Source organism: Phyllostomus hastatus, unplaced genomic scaffold (assembly GCF_019186645.2).
Source record: "Phyllostomus hastatus isolate PE091 unplaced genomic scaffold, TTU_PhHast_1.1 phas_contig_283, whole genome shotgun sequence".
Lineage (NCBI taxonomy): Eukaryota > Metazoa > Chordata > Mammalia > Chiroptera > Phyllostomidae > Phyllostomus > Phyllostomus hastatus.
Genome location: NW_025333833.1, coordinates 11,181,101 through 11,196,243, shown reverse-complemented (window position 1 = coordinate 11,196,243; position 15,143 = coordinate 11,181,101). Strand labels below are relative to the sequence as shown.

General features: G+C 43.4%; 1 long non-coding RNA gene across 2 annotated transcripts; it reads left to right on the top strand.

Moving 5' to 3' along the window:
• The first annotated feature begins 210 nt into the window (after nt 1–210).
• LOC123818404 lies at nt 211–14,797 on the top strand. Of its 2 annotated transcripts, XR_006785611.1 has the most exons (6): nt 211–489; nt 7,653–7,815; nt 8,729–9,518; nt 11,819–12,130; nt 12,699–12,864; nt 14,542–14,797. It is a non-coding gene; the product is annotated as an uncharacterized LOC123818404 (long non-coding RNA). The 2 variants fall into 2 exon arrangements; XR_006785612.1 differs by lacking the exon at nt 11,819–12,130.
• Nucleotides 14,798–15,143: the final 346 nt, after the last annotated feature.

Here is a 15,143-nt window from a genome sequence, read left to right as displayed (position 1 = left end):
CCTTGGGCTGCGCGCCCGCCCCGGCGACTCGCGGCGGCGGGGGCGGTAGCATCTCGCGCGCGAGCCCGCGGCGCGCGATCGGAGGGGCGGGGCCGGGGGGGCGCGAGGGGTGGGGGGAGCGGGGGGCCGGGAGGGGGAGGGGTGGGGAGGGAAGGAGGAGGGAGGGGCGCGGGGCGGTGCATGCCGGGAGGACCGGGTGGCTACGGAGAGCTTGCTCCGCAGGCTGGCCGGACACCGGGGTCCCCGGGCCCCGCGTCCCTGGAGGACTCCAGATTGGGGGAGGGGCGGTGGAGGTGGCCTTAAAAGGGCGGCGCCGCGTCAGCGAGGTCGCTCAGGGTCCGCCTTCCGGCCCGCTGCAACTCGCAGAAGCGCGGATCTCCGCCCGCCAGGTGTCCGTCCTCGCGTCCGGCGGGGCCGCGCCGGGAGGCCCGCACGGGAGGGACCCGATACTAGGGGCGGCCGCCGCGAGGACGCCCCCTGGTGCGCGAGGTCAGCTCCAGCCCTTTCCCGGGAGAGGGCCCGGGGTGTCCAGGGGGTTGGCCCGGTCCCCGGGGAATACAGGCCCTGGTTGCAGCATCAAAATGAGTTTTGTGGAGCGATTTCCTGCACCTAAATTAAAGTGTAACCAGCCGTCCAGCAGGAGCAGGGAAGGAAGTGGAAAGGCTGGGAATGGAATGACATTTCTCCCCTGGGTACGCACCCACTGCGAAATTCTTCCACTGTGTTGTTTATGTTCTCCAGCTTGCCTTTAAAAGACTCGAAATTATCTGGATCTGACATCCTCCTTTTTGGGCCTGCTGAGTCACGGAATATTTTCCGTGCCAGAATGACTCAGTTCACAGAACCTGAGCCAGAAGATCATGAGTTTTGTCCAGGATCAGAACCTGGGCACTTGGCCGGTGCTGATACCTTCAGCGAAGGCAGGGCGCTGCCGACAGCCCGGGGCGGCAGTTTTAAACCTTCGCAGCCCCCGAGCTCAGTGGATGCACCTAGTGGATTCTCCTGGGACAGATTTAAAAACAAACACACAACTTTTCAAGATCTTAACAGTAAAGTGGGAATAATACTCGCACCGGGCTGGACCAGGGTGGGGCGGCGGGGAACCATACATGGTTTGGGCCCCAGTAAGTCCCCGTTTAGAGAGGGGTAATGCGGATCTAAAATATTGAAATCTGTAATGTTTGGTTTCTGCGGTTGGGATCAGGGTTAACTCCAGGAAGACTTGAAGGAGAATGGTCCGACTGGGGAGGAAAGGGATGCGGAGGGTTTGTCAAAATGCTGAGCTTGCTCAGCAAGTGCGTGGATCACTTACATTGTTCGTTTATTTAATGAGATGGGTGGAGATTGTGCGTGGCTCAAAGTCTCTAACTCTTCACCCCTTGGCACCTCCTCTTTGGGAGAAGAAAGTTATAGGGCTGTCAGCAGCAATGTTTTCATCCTTTCATGCTAGAGTGGAAGCAAAATAAATATATGCATTTATACCTAGAGGGGATGATATTTGGTCCTTGATTGTCCTAGAAAATGAACGAGGGCCTATAAGATAAAGATACGAGTGTTAGTTGAAAATGAAGCTACAGACATTTTAAATAAATATATGACTGCATTGCTTTATAAATTTTCAGTATTTTATTAGATATTGGCAAATAGTAGGGTCTTTTGCCAGTAGGGCCTTTTTGGTGAAAAAGGCAAGGAGACCCCACAGGCTGCGAAACCAGTGGGTGTTTGCCTGTCCCCGCTCTTTTTGGGTTACGTCCAAGGGCACCTTCAAACATTGCTCGTGCTTCCCTGTACCATCATTTCACTGCCAGAACCTCATCTGGTATTTGGAAAGTACATAAAAAGGTTTTAAATTAATTTCTGAATTCTGTGGCTGGTGGGGATGAGTTACAGTGACAAGGAAATATCTATTTTGAAGAGAAGGAAAATGTAACCAGTCAGTGTGCTTAATGATGACAAAAAAGCAACTTTGCTCCATTGTTTCAGAATTTAAACAAACCAAAGGTTAAAACAAGAATCTTAAGACAATTAGGGAAATTTGAACATTAATTAGAGATTTAGTGATAACAAAATATTTTAATTGCCTGGCGATGCCACTGCTGACTCAATAGACTTGATGTGCTATTTTTTTTTCTTTTGCGTGAAAGTGTGTGGGATTTACTTTTGCATCAGGTTACTCTGTTTTTTCCAAAAAAATTTTTTTAAAAATCCAGAGCCCTCTCATGCCTGTTCTTAACTGCAGGGAAACTTCCATCCTCTAGTAAACAGACGTGGTGCTGGGAAGAAAAGTGTGAAGGTGTGGGAGGGATGGATTCAATACCTCGAAAGGGGGTCTTAGTGCCCAACCACGACTGCACCTGTGCAGCCAGAAAGGTGGAGTGAAGGGAGGTAGCTGTGTATTGTGCAGACAGAAGAGCTCCCACATTTAAAAGAAAATCCCCCTTAGAACTCCAAAGAGATTTCCCCCATCAGGAAACAGAGGAACAGTTTCAAGGAAGGATGCTGATTTCCCTGGTTTGGGTCGTTTGCAAACCCTGGGCGTCCCACTTCTGACCACACCGTTCATCACGTGATGAAGTGGCCCACCAGAAAACCATGCAATTTGGGGAAAGCAGTGCTCCAGGGAGGGCAGGTTATAAGGCAGAAAGAAAAAAAAAAAAACACAGATGTTACTCTATCAAGAGTGAGATGTGTGATATAATTAGAAAAAATAATTTAAAAGTTTGCATTGGGCTTTTAAGGTTGCAACTTTACCTATTTTTTAATCCTTCAAGAAATAGCAATGTGTTTATTTTTCTATTTCTTAGTCTTTCTGACCTCATTTCCCTGTATTCTTCCCGAGCCTAAGCACCACTGTACTATGTCCTTTATCTTTTATATTTAGAATGCAAACTAAAGATAGCCAGGACTACTAATGATACAATGATGTCAGCCTTACTTAATTCCATTTCAGGCTTTTCAAAGTGTCATAACTCTGAAGCAGGGGATATTAACTATGTAGTGTTGAGAAAACTAAGACTCAAAGAGATGAAGTAATATCCACATAACCTTGTAAGCAGCAAGGTCAAGGTGAGAGCCTACCTCCCCGGGCCCCTGTCCACTGCTGTTTCCTTTTCTGTTGTATAAAGGCCATAGTGGTGAAGAGTGTAAAGGAAGAGCTACCTCCACCTTCCCAGGTTTTTAGGTTATCAAATGGGAGTTTTTAATTGGGTGAAAATTAATGTGATACTGGAAGAGAATTACAATGTCCGTCTTCCAAGGGACACTAACTACACATGATTCTTTGTGTGAGGTTTATAGATCCCGCCTAGGTCCTTGGTACAAGGCCAAGCATAACAAGATAAGATATCTCTAGTGGCCTTGCTCAGGTGAAGACAGGGTTCCTCTTGTATGAGGTCAAGTCCTTCCTTCCCGCCCAGCCCCACACAGCCAACTTCAGCCTCCCTGACCATTGTGTACTGGTTTGAAAGGGGAGAGGAAAAGACACATACAGTAATTCACACAATTTAAACTAGAACTTTATTACAAAGACAATAAAAAAAGAAAATATGTCCCAAAGCGAGGAGTAAAGCTCAATCCCTCCCTGACCAAAAATAGTCCCGTGGAAGGGACAGAGAACTGCACATCTCAAGAATTGTATTATTCTACTCAGCAGACGTGGGCTGCACCCCGTTGTAGAGAACAGGGGGAGGGGTACATATGGGTGACAGGGTTTTTTCGTGGGAACTCAGAATGCCCCTGAGTTTTGACCCTGAATGGTTAAATATTGTTAGGAAGGGTGCAGGTAACAGCATAGTGACTATAGTTAATAATACTGTATTGCATATTTGGAAGTTGCTAGGAAGTTCTCATCACAAGAAGAAAGGTTTTTAACTATGTGTGGTGACAGATACAAATATCAAATCATTATGCTGTCTACCTGAAACTAATGGTATGGATCAGTTATACTTCAGTTTTTTAAAAAAAATGAACTCTAAAACAAGGGGGAAAGGGGTAATTCTTTCAAAACAAAATGAAAGTTATTACTATGGGTAGTTTTCTCCTAACAAGTAATTGCCTAATAGGTTCATTAGCTCAAGAATTGGTTAGATATATATTGCAACAGGTTTTGTGTTGTTATTGTGTTTTTTCTTTTCTTTCTTTTTTTTTTTTTTGAGGATGTGCCTGGAAATTATATTGTTCAGAGTTAGAAGTTCACAGCTCTTGAGCCAGACTTTTCAGGAGGCTATTACTATACCAGCTTTAAAAAGTTTTTCTGGCTGAAATTGGTATGGTCCCAGCACAGATCTCAAGGGCCTCCATCTCCTGTTTATATCTATGTATTTCAATTAATGCTGGATTACTTTATCCTCCCACCCAAATTCTGTTTACTGTAACACCCAAATTAAAGCAAGACTTTAAAAATTTCTTCCATAATTCTACTATACTAACATGACTTTTTTATTTAGCAGAATTTCCTCTCCTGTCCCATAAGATGCTTTTGTTCTAATAGACATCCTTTACTGAAGTACAGTTTGCATACAGGAAAAAATGCCCAAGTTCCAAGGTCATATAGTTCAATAGTTTGCATCACAAAGCGCACACACTTGTGTAATCACTACCCGGGTCGGAAATAGAACGTTGCCCAGACCCAAAAGCCCCATCCTGTCCCTCGGCAATCAGGACCCCTTCCTTCTCCCTAAATGTGACATCTCCCCTTACTTCTAACAACCTTGCTAAATTCCCTTATTTCCAACAGTTTGTAAATTCTCTTTGATTTTCCATCTACAAAAATCAAGATATCTGTGCACAGCTTTATTTCTTCTTTCCCTTTTTAATACATGTTAGCTCTTTTTCTTCTCAACTGGCACTGATTAAGACAGCTAATATAACATTGAATAGAAATTATGATAATAGACATCTTTTAAAAAATTTATTGATTTTTTTTCTTTTTAGAGAGAGGGAGAGGAAGGGAAGGAGAGTGAGAAAGAGAGAACATCGATTTGTTGTTCCACTTATTTATGCATTCATTGGTTGCTCCTTGTATGTGCCCTGACCAGGGATCAGACCCTCAACCTTGGTACATTGGGACGATGCTGTAACCAACTGCGCTACCCAGCCAGCTCATCTGTAGATGTTTTTATCTTTTTTTTTTATCTCAGAGGAAAGCGTCTCAACACTTCACCATTAAATATAATGTTTGTTGTACATTTTGTATATTTACTTTATATCAAATTAGGGAATTCCTTTATACAGGGGATAGGCAAAAGTAAGTTTACAATTGTGAGTACGTGCAACACAGAGCTTATTCTTGTATTATTATTTATTCTTGTATCATATTTTTCACATGAACAAATATAAACCTACTTTTGCCCACTCCTGTACTCCTAATTTGATAAGAGACTTTTTAAAATTATGAATGACTGTTGTAATTGGTCCTGATTTTTAAGCATCCATTGAAATGTTTATGTGACTTTTCTACTGTACATACCATATGTTATTACTTTGTTCATGTGCTGAATTACATTGAGTACTTATTAAATTCTAAACCAACCTTGCATTCCTGGAATAAATACAACTTGATTCTGCTATTTGCTTTTTATCTATTACTAAATTTAGTTTCTAATACTATATTAATATTTAGGACTCTTTTCATCTATATAAATGAGCAAAATTGCCTTCTTACATTCCTTTTTTAAAAAATGCCTGTTAGGATTTGGTAAGCTGGCTGGCTAAAAACCTTTCTTCCCTGTTTCAAAGAGTTCAATTTCTGCTCAGTCAGATGGGATTAAATTCCATCTACATCCTTAGGGATTTACATTTTTTGAAAGAAATAAAGAAAATCTCAAAAAATTAATAAACATGATTTTTATTGGCTGGCTGGTGTAGCTCAGTGGACTGAGTGCCAGCCTGCAAAAGGAAAGATTCTGGTTTGAATCCCGGTCAGGGCACACACCCGGGTTGCAGGCCAGGTCCCCAGTAGGGCGCATGGGAGAGGCAATGGATCAATGTTTCTCTCCCTCTCTCTCTTCCTCCCTTCACCCTCTCTATAAAAATAAAACCTTTAAAAAATATTAAGCTGGCTTTACAAATGAAGTTGGGAACTATCCCTCTTTTACTATGCTCTGAAATAATTATTTTAAGTGTTATATCATCTCTAAATATCGAGATAATTCACTGGGGAAGCCATCTGGACCTGTTTTCCCTCGCGGGGTGGAAGAAGAGAAGACTTTTTAATAGTAGATTCAATTTTAAGATAAATACAGAACCATTTAAATTTTCTATTCTACAATCAGTTTTAATAACGTGTTTTACAAGAAATTTGTCAACTTCATCTAAATTTCAAATTTATTTGCATAGAGACATTTATAATTAACCTTTATTTTCTTTTTAATGATGGCAGGAACTTTATTCATTCCTGAAACTGGTATTTTCTCTCTTTCTTTTCTTACTAGCTTTTATTAGTTTAACTAATTGTTACACATTACCAGCTTTGGGCCTTGTCATTTTCTCTATTTTTTGTTTGCTATGTTATTCATTTTGGTTTTTTATTATTTTCTTCTTTCAACTTTGAGTTTGATATTCTGTTCTGACTTCATGAGATGAAATATTAGATGATGAATTTCAGCCATTTCCCCTTAAAATATGTATTTAAGTTACCATCTAAATGCCACTTTAGTTACATCCCTGGAGTTTTGATATGCCATATCATTTTTATTATTCAATTGAAAATATTTTGTAATTTCTGTTGCCATTTCTACTTTGGCCTATGGGTTATTTACAAGTGGGTTGCCTAACTTCCAAACATTGGGGGAGTTTTAGTTATTGTCGTTATTATACTGTTCGCTATTATGTTGTTATTTAAAGTCAAATAACTAGGACCTTAGGGACTGTGCTGTGCATCACTGCGACTGTCTCGCGTGGCCCCTGGAGTCTGCCCCGAGCTGTGCTTTCGGGAGGTGACAAAGAGGACTCTGTCGTTTGAGCAAATTGGAAAGGGAGGGCTGACACCTCCCTGACCTGGGCCCTTGAGGGTGAACTGCAGAAATGGCAGTGGCCTTTACAAAGCAGAGCACAGGCATCAGAACAGACCCCGTGAGACTGAGTGACAGCCCCTGGGGTCCTGACTTACCATGACGTGGGGGTGGACCCAGAGAAGGAAAGATATTCTCATAATATGCAGGATAGGTGTTTGGAGCTATAGTACTACTAAAAATATGTGACCATAAGTGATTCTTAAAGCTTGTGAAACAGGATATAACATTTTCCATTCATATTTCATTTGCTATTTAAGAGACATGAATATAGTTTAGTGTCTCTAATGCGGTTAGAATATCCATTGCTAGCATTTACTCTGTACCTACCATGTGCCAGGCATTCTTCTAAGCATTTTGCCTCTCTTGCTTCAGTTGGTGCTCATTTCTGTCATTATCCCCATTTTCGGATGAAGAGATGAAGGCACGGTGATATTAAGTAACTTGTCCAAGGTCATTCAGCAGCTGGATTTAAACTCAGGAGGTGTGATCCTAGAGCCCACACTCCTGTCTGCTACACCTAAGAGCAAATGTTTGTTTGGAATTTTCTAGGTAGCAATTACATTTTGAGTGATCAGCTCATGTAATCTGTGCAATACCTCTGTGAGGCAGGTACTTTGTAACTATCATCCCATTTTATAGATGAGCAAACAGAGGCACCAGGAGGCTCCGTAACCTGCCCCAGATCCCACAGCTGGAAAGCGGTGGAGCTGAGACTCGGACGTGGGCAGCGTAGCTGCAGAGTCTCCGTCCTCACCGCCGGGCAACACTGCCTCTCGAACCACACCGACTCACCGAAGACGTGGTAATCATGTCATAAATGATGACACATTTATTTCTGAATAAATGTTTTGCTCACAAATAAGGTCTTCATAAAGCTCTTCCTAATGTTTACCATTTAAAAACATAAGTCATAGCCATCACAGAAATAACTAGCAATCAATAAAGTCTGGGACAAGTATCACGGCACAGAAATACGGATTATATTTTTAGTTTGAGTTCTGTGACGAGTAGAAATGGCTGTTACAGATAAGATCGGCCGAAGGAAAGAAAACTTCAATTTGCCTTCAGTTATGCACACGCATTATTTTTTCCATGGCTGTGACCTGAATTATTAAAGTTTAAAAGTTAAACTTTAACGTTAAACCCCTCGAGGACTCCGCAAACACGCTGTAGTGACAAGGCTTATGTGGCATTAGTGCCACGTGAAGGGGAAAGGGGTCCAATTTCCCTTCAAGTCCAGAGACACGGTCCCCTAATAGCCCGCCAAGGTTAACGACGGCAGAGCTGAACAGTCCTCTCACCACACGTGATAATTCCTAAACTGTCCAGTAAACTATACAGTAATTAAAGTCCCTAATTCCCTTTTAAGTGTTAGCATGCCACAGTGTTAGGGCTAGGGCTTTCAAATCTTTACCCAATGATATTTGATTGAAGTCATAATTGGTTTCTACTAAACTTTCACCTCTGATCTTTGGTGTGTGTTCACTCTACCCATCGGTCACCCACACAGGATATGCTTTTCCAAAGCGAGAATTAATAGTGACTCAAGCGGATTTTATGAAAAAGCCACTCCAGGAAGTAATCTGACATCAGAGCATTCACTGAATACAAGAACACCCTTTTCTCTTACAAAGCTGGATGGTCTCTCGGTTGTCCAGTGTACAGGCACGCCAGAACTTTCCAGGCATAAGGCACCCTTGTTTTGTTTCTCACAGCATCCGCACAGTTGTGCCACCGGAAGCATTGATCGCTCGTTCTGGAATGAGTTGTGGAAAGGACAGTCTGCATGCCAGGGACCTCTGTGACATCACTGACTTTGGACAAAGAAAAAACTTCAGGCTCTAAAGCAGGAATACAATATAATCACTGCACAAGGCAAGTCAGAGAAAATATTCCATCCAGCTCCCTAAGCAGAAAAACAACCACTTCCTAAGAATTCTATATCACAACACGAAGGTCAAAGCAAATGGCTAATATTTGGGAAAGAAAAACTAGCAGAATATATATATATAAAAGGAACACACCCTAGACCTAGAAATGGGCTCTCAAGAGCCAGAAGTGCTTTAAGAAAAAAGGCAAACTTTAAATTATTGTCATGGACTGAATGTTTGTGCCCCCCCCAAAAAAATCCATGTGTTGAAGCCTTAAGTCCCAGTATGACGGGGCCGGAGATGAGACCGTGGGGAGATTATCAGGGTTATGTGAGGTCGTGTGACGGTGGGCCCGGGTCTGATGGGGTCAGTGCTCTGATGAGACACCAGAGAGCAAGCATGTGTGCTTGCGCTCTCTCTCCCTCCCTCCCTCTCTCTCCCTCCCTCCCTCTCTCTCCCTCCCTCCCTCTCTCTCTTCCCCTCCCCAACCCCACCTCCCTCTTCTTGTCTCCCTGCCGCATGAGGACACAGCAAGAAGGTGGTTGTCTGCAAGGACAAGAAGAGAGCTCTCACTAGAAACCAAACTGGCCAACACCCTGATCTTAGACTTTCAAACCTCCAAAGTGGTGAGAACGTAAGTGTCTGTTGTTTAAGCCTCCCAGTCTACAGCGTCTGTGCAGCCAGCCCGGGCAGACCTTCAGAAACAGCCCTCACTCTGTGTCAGCCGTCACACCGCAGACCCAAAGTGAGCCTGCTGCCGCTCAGAAATTGTGACTCCGTGTGTGCACTAAAGGTGCCTTTTCTCTTAGTCAGCTGTGGAACCCCAAAATAGGAGCACAGTATATCTTAACATGGCCAAGTGTGTCACAATCTAAATCCAGTGACCTCTAAAGTATTCCAACAAAAGTACTCACTCCTTAGTTCCTCAGTAAAACTCACGTAGTCAAAGAAACCCAAATCCGGTCTGCTTGGAGCTCTAAGGTCTGTGACAGCTGTCATGATTCTAGTATTTAAAATTTAATTTCAATGATTTTAGGAGTGAATTTTCCTTCACTTACTATGTGTAATGTCCTAACATTTTTATGGAAGTGAGGTGTAAGAACTGAGAATTAGAGTGCTTTCCCCTCATTTTGTGTATTATAGGATCTTGCCTCATTTCATACCTTGTATTGTTTCAAGCAATGGGATAGCTTTGAATTATTCTGAATTGCTGGAGTGTTTCTTCTCCTGGAACTTCCTCCTTAAGACAGCTCACTATAAAAATGTCACATGAATGTCGGTGAAGTGCATGAAAGAATCACTGTCGTCAGGCTGCGCCCCCGACCGGCCGTGTCCCCTCACCTGAGATACTAATCGCAGCGCCCCGGAGCCACAGAGCAGCCAGGGACGAGTCCCTGTGTGCACACTGCGAGTCACACAGTGGCCGGTGACACGCTCAGAATAAATGCACGTGTGGGCCTGCTTTCATTCATGCCGGCGTGTCTTTTAGAGGTCTGATCACCTGAAATTAAAAACCAAGGTCTTTGTTTTTGTTCGGTTTTATATTGATTGTAAATATTGATTGATACCAATGAGAGATGGAAGGGAGGTTGTAAGAAAAAAAAAAGTAAAGATAAATTATATCTAAACATTAACTGATTTCTACTGAATAAATGCAGTTTACCTTAGAAACTGCAAGTTTGCTATTTATTTATTTATTTTTTAATTTTTATTTTTTGGTCTTCACCAAGGACATGCTTATGAGGGGGAGGGAGGAAGAGAGAGAGGGAGAGAAACATCAGTGCGAGAAACATTGATCAGTTGCCTTTCATATGTACCCCACCTGGGGACTGAACCCGCAACCCAGGCACCGGCTCTTGAGCAGGAATGAAGCCTGTGAAATTTTGGTTTACAGGACAATGCTCCAACCAACTGAGCCACACTGGTCAGGGCAGAAAGTTTTCAATAAATTTAAAAGGACCTTAGGGAACCTTAATTTTCTTCTCTACTTAACTGATTTGAAGATGTCTTACACTTCACATGGGGCCATTAAACATAACTGACTGAGCTGGGAAAAATGCATCTTGGAATGGAGCCCAATGACATTAAGACAATAAATACCAGGTACCTCGTCTCTCTGACCCAAGACCTAGAATCGGCCTCACCCTGATGCACAGCCAGGAGCCCGTTCCGATGATCTGCCTGCAGAGCACTTCTCGTGCCCACTTTTCGCCCATGTAGGCTAGCCCTTGCCCATCCTCCAGTCACTGTTACTTACTAAGTGATCCTCTTATGCAGAACACGATGCTAAGGTGCCGGGAGGGTGCGGGAGGCAAGGGTTTCAAACAGTGCTCACGTTTTGATTCTAAGTTTGCTTCTAATTCAGTCAAGAGGATAGAGTATATAAATGCAAACATTATTTGAACGCATTTACAAAAGAACACAAACTTTTAAATGTTAGGTAGCTCAAATACGTAGGTACATAAGAATTAATATTCAAAGAACCTCCTTCCCATATAAAAGAGTGAATAAATGAGCCATGGATTGAACTTTAAAGGTTGCAGGGCTGTGGGCTGGCATTAAGAAGAGAAGGCACTGGAAGTTAAAATATGGACTGAGAAAACATTTTAGAATGCATTGAAATTCATATTTGCTTGAGTATACATGAACAGTTGACTTTTAACCTATCCAAGAAATGTCTATTGTGCTTCCACTATTTACCAAGTATTCATTCATTCATTCATTCATTCACTTATTCAACAAATATCTTTTACTGTCTGCTGTGTGTCAGAAGCTAGAAATACAGCAGTGAAAGACAAGGCAAAACACACTTTCAAGGTGAATAAACTTGAAATCCAAGGAGAGGTGCAATATTGTGACTTGTAAGAAATATAAGTATGTCAAATTCATAGGACCAAAATATATTTCTCATACACATTTGGTCTTCCTCCACAGTCCCTGGCTCACAGATCCCGATACCCTTGGAATTTCCCAAGTGTTGAGAATGATAAATTATGTGAATGAAGTGGCTTTTGGAAAGCACCTCAGGATAGAGACTGGTTGCTAGTGGAACCAACCATGTGATCAGAGGGTTGGACCTTCCACTTCCTTCATCCCCCGCCTCTGGAGAGGAAAGAGGGCCTGGAGATGATAATGTGCAAGCAGTGGTGATCAACCCTTTAATCAGTCCTGCCCATATAACGAAGCCTCCATAAGAACCCGAAAGGACCGGGGTTGGAGAGCTTTGGGGATGCTGAACACGTGGAGGTGCGGGGGGCAGGGGTGTGCTTGGGGAAGGTGTGGGCGCGTGGGCGGCTCTAGCAAATTAACCAAAACTGAAGAGGGAGTGGTGGGAACCTCTGATGTAGAGCCGGTTGGTCAGAAGTACATAAAACCACCCGGGACTGACGTGTGAAGTCCAAGGAGGGGGGTGGAGACCTCCGGTCTGTAACTGGTCGGTCAGAAGCACAGGTAACAGCCTGGCCTTGCCACTGGCATCTGAGATAGGGGGCAGTCTTGTAGGACTGAGCCCTTAACCCGTGGAATCTGCTGCTATATCTGGGTAGACGGTGTCAGAACTGAGTTGGATTCTGGTGCCTGAGAATTGTTTATCGGTGTGGGGAACCCCCATGATGTTGCAAATGGTGTCTCAGAACACCCAGAAGAGGAAGGCAAAAATTAAAAAAAGAATAATCACAATAAAGTAAGATGGCATATGATATACAAAATATCAGAAGTTATTGACAGAAAAATTTAAAAATAACTGGAAGTTGCTTAAGCATGGAAGCAATGTGATCATATTTGCAAATTTTAACACATGCTTCTCTTTTTGCAGACGAAAAAAGGGATCGCAAGGGAGCAGTGGGGGAGGGCCGTTTGGAAAGCCGGTGCCTCCCATCCCAATTACAGACAGACAACAATGGATGAGGGTGGAGGAACGTGGCAGACTGAGACATCCTTAGGAGGCGGAGTAAGTGCCTCCTCCTAGGGTGAAGAGGACGGTAAGAAAAACACTCCCAGATTCTGAATTGAGTGGCTGAGTTAGTTAATGGTGCTGTCATTTCCTGAGATGGGAACCATCAGAAGCAGAAAAGGTTTGGGGATAACGTGTAAAGATGCTGTTCAATTTCCAACAAGTTCGGTTGAAGTTGTAACACTCTGTTAGATGAAAAATAAAGCACCGTGTCTAACCCGAGGGCTCACACTGTGGGAGAAAAATAATGAACACATTATTATGATTTAGCATAATAAAAGGCTAAACAGAGATATACAGGATTTGAATACATAAGGAGAGGTGAAGTTACACCGTGGTAATGAATAAACACCAAAGCTCGGTGACTTGGCCAACCGAAGGTGATGTGGCGCTTACATGAACTCTCCTGCGGCTCAAAGGACTTTCCAGAGCAGCCCCCTCCGTGTGGTGTGTCCAGGCCGTGCTGTCCTGTGGTTCTGCCATCTTCTCGCTAGACCTCCGCAGCTGCCGACAGCAGAAGGAAGAGTTGGGAGGTCGCGCACCAACTCTAAGTGTTTGGACCGGACGTGGCACATCTCACTTCCACTCCCAGCTCTTAGACCAGAAGAAGTCACATGGCCTTGCCTCATTAGAAGAAAGTTGGAAAATGTGGACATGAAAAGACTGTTCAGTGAGGAGCAAGAGTTTCTGCCATGCACACGAAATGAGAGTGATGGGTTGTATGGGAGAGTCAGGAAGCCGTTCACAGGGGGGCCGCCTCGATGCTGGGACCTGCGGGGAGTCTCGGAGGGGCCTTGAGATGAGTGAACACAGAGGAGGGACTCTGCAGCCGGGGCGAACGCCATTCCCAAGCACGAAGGAGCTCAAGATTTGCAGGTGTCTGGGGAACGGCAAGAAGCAGCTCGTCATTAAAATCGAGGGTTTCAGGGGAAGTAGGAGAAAATTGGTGATTATAAAAATGGGGGAGGGCATAAATATCATTCTCAGGAGGTTGCAGTCTGACCTGTAGTCAAGGGTGAGCCATTGTTTTTAGACAAATAAATAACTTTTTAAAAAGATTTTATTTATTTATTTTTAGAGAGAGAGAGAGAGAGAAACATCAATGTGTGGTTGCTGGGGCTTATGGCCTACAACTGAGGCATGTACCCTGGCTGGGAATCGAACCTGGGACACTTTGGTTCCCAGCCCGCACTCAATCCACTGAGCTATGCCAGCCAGGGCTTAGACAAATAAATAACTTTATCAGTGTGGTAAGGAACAGTGACCGGGAGGAGAGACTGGAGGTAGGGAGGCAGGCAGGAGTGAGGAGGCTCAGCCATGGGAGAGGCAATGGAGAGATGTCTACTCAGAAGATACAGTGGACGGGACTTGGACAACCATTGGCAGGTGACGGGGAGGGAGGAGGGGCTGTGGAGGACTAACCTGCGGTCTCTAGCTCGGTCAGTTCGGTAGAGGGCAAAGCCACGAACAGAGGCGGGCAAAACACAGTCATCTGAACAGATGTAAGAGTAAAACCGTTTCTACAGTTAGAGATTCAAGACTCTAAAGTCATCCTTCGTAGGAGTTTGTCCACTGAGGACTAATCTGTGTGCACGTTGTATCGTATTTTCCTTTTAAAACAAGGGCTTGTCTATGGAAACACGGGGGGGGGGGAGTTGATTTTGTTGCGGGCTAACACTGGCCTCTTCTTTGCGTCTCCGTCCAGTTTCTGCTGCCTCTTGGACCCAATGTGCTTGGAGCATGGAAGCATCTGGAGCACCACGTTTCCTTAGTGCTGCCAAAACAAGTTAACTCATCCGTGGCTTATCTCATATCCGCCCCGGGGATCTCATGGGAGGATATAGCCCTTACTTCTAAAATAATGCGTAGAAAACAAAAATAGAGTGGAAAGAAGTTTCTGCACATGATCTTTATAATTGCTTTTCAAAATAACTTACTCAAATAAAGTTAACATAAGGTAACGTTTGTGTTTAAATATTGCTTGGTTTTGATAAATTATCTTTGTTATGATTTTTTTTGTATTCTTATGTGCATTCATTTAACTTTGGGGGAATGATTTTTTGTGATCATTCTTAGATTCTGTTTTTTCCTCTACTGACTGGCTTAATAATTTGTGGTAAGGCACATGACATTTTGACAATTAGGCCTTTGATTGGGAAGCAGGATAACAACATTTAACTTTCCTATGAGGATATTATTGGGATGTATTCAATCAAAGGCTTTAAAACACTGCTGTTCCCATGGATGAAATGTATTTATAAATACTGCGTATGAATACTTACTATTATTTATTTTGAATAGGATCAC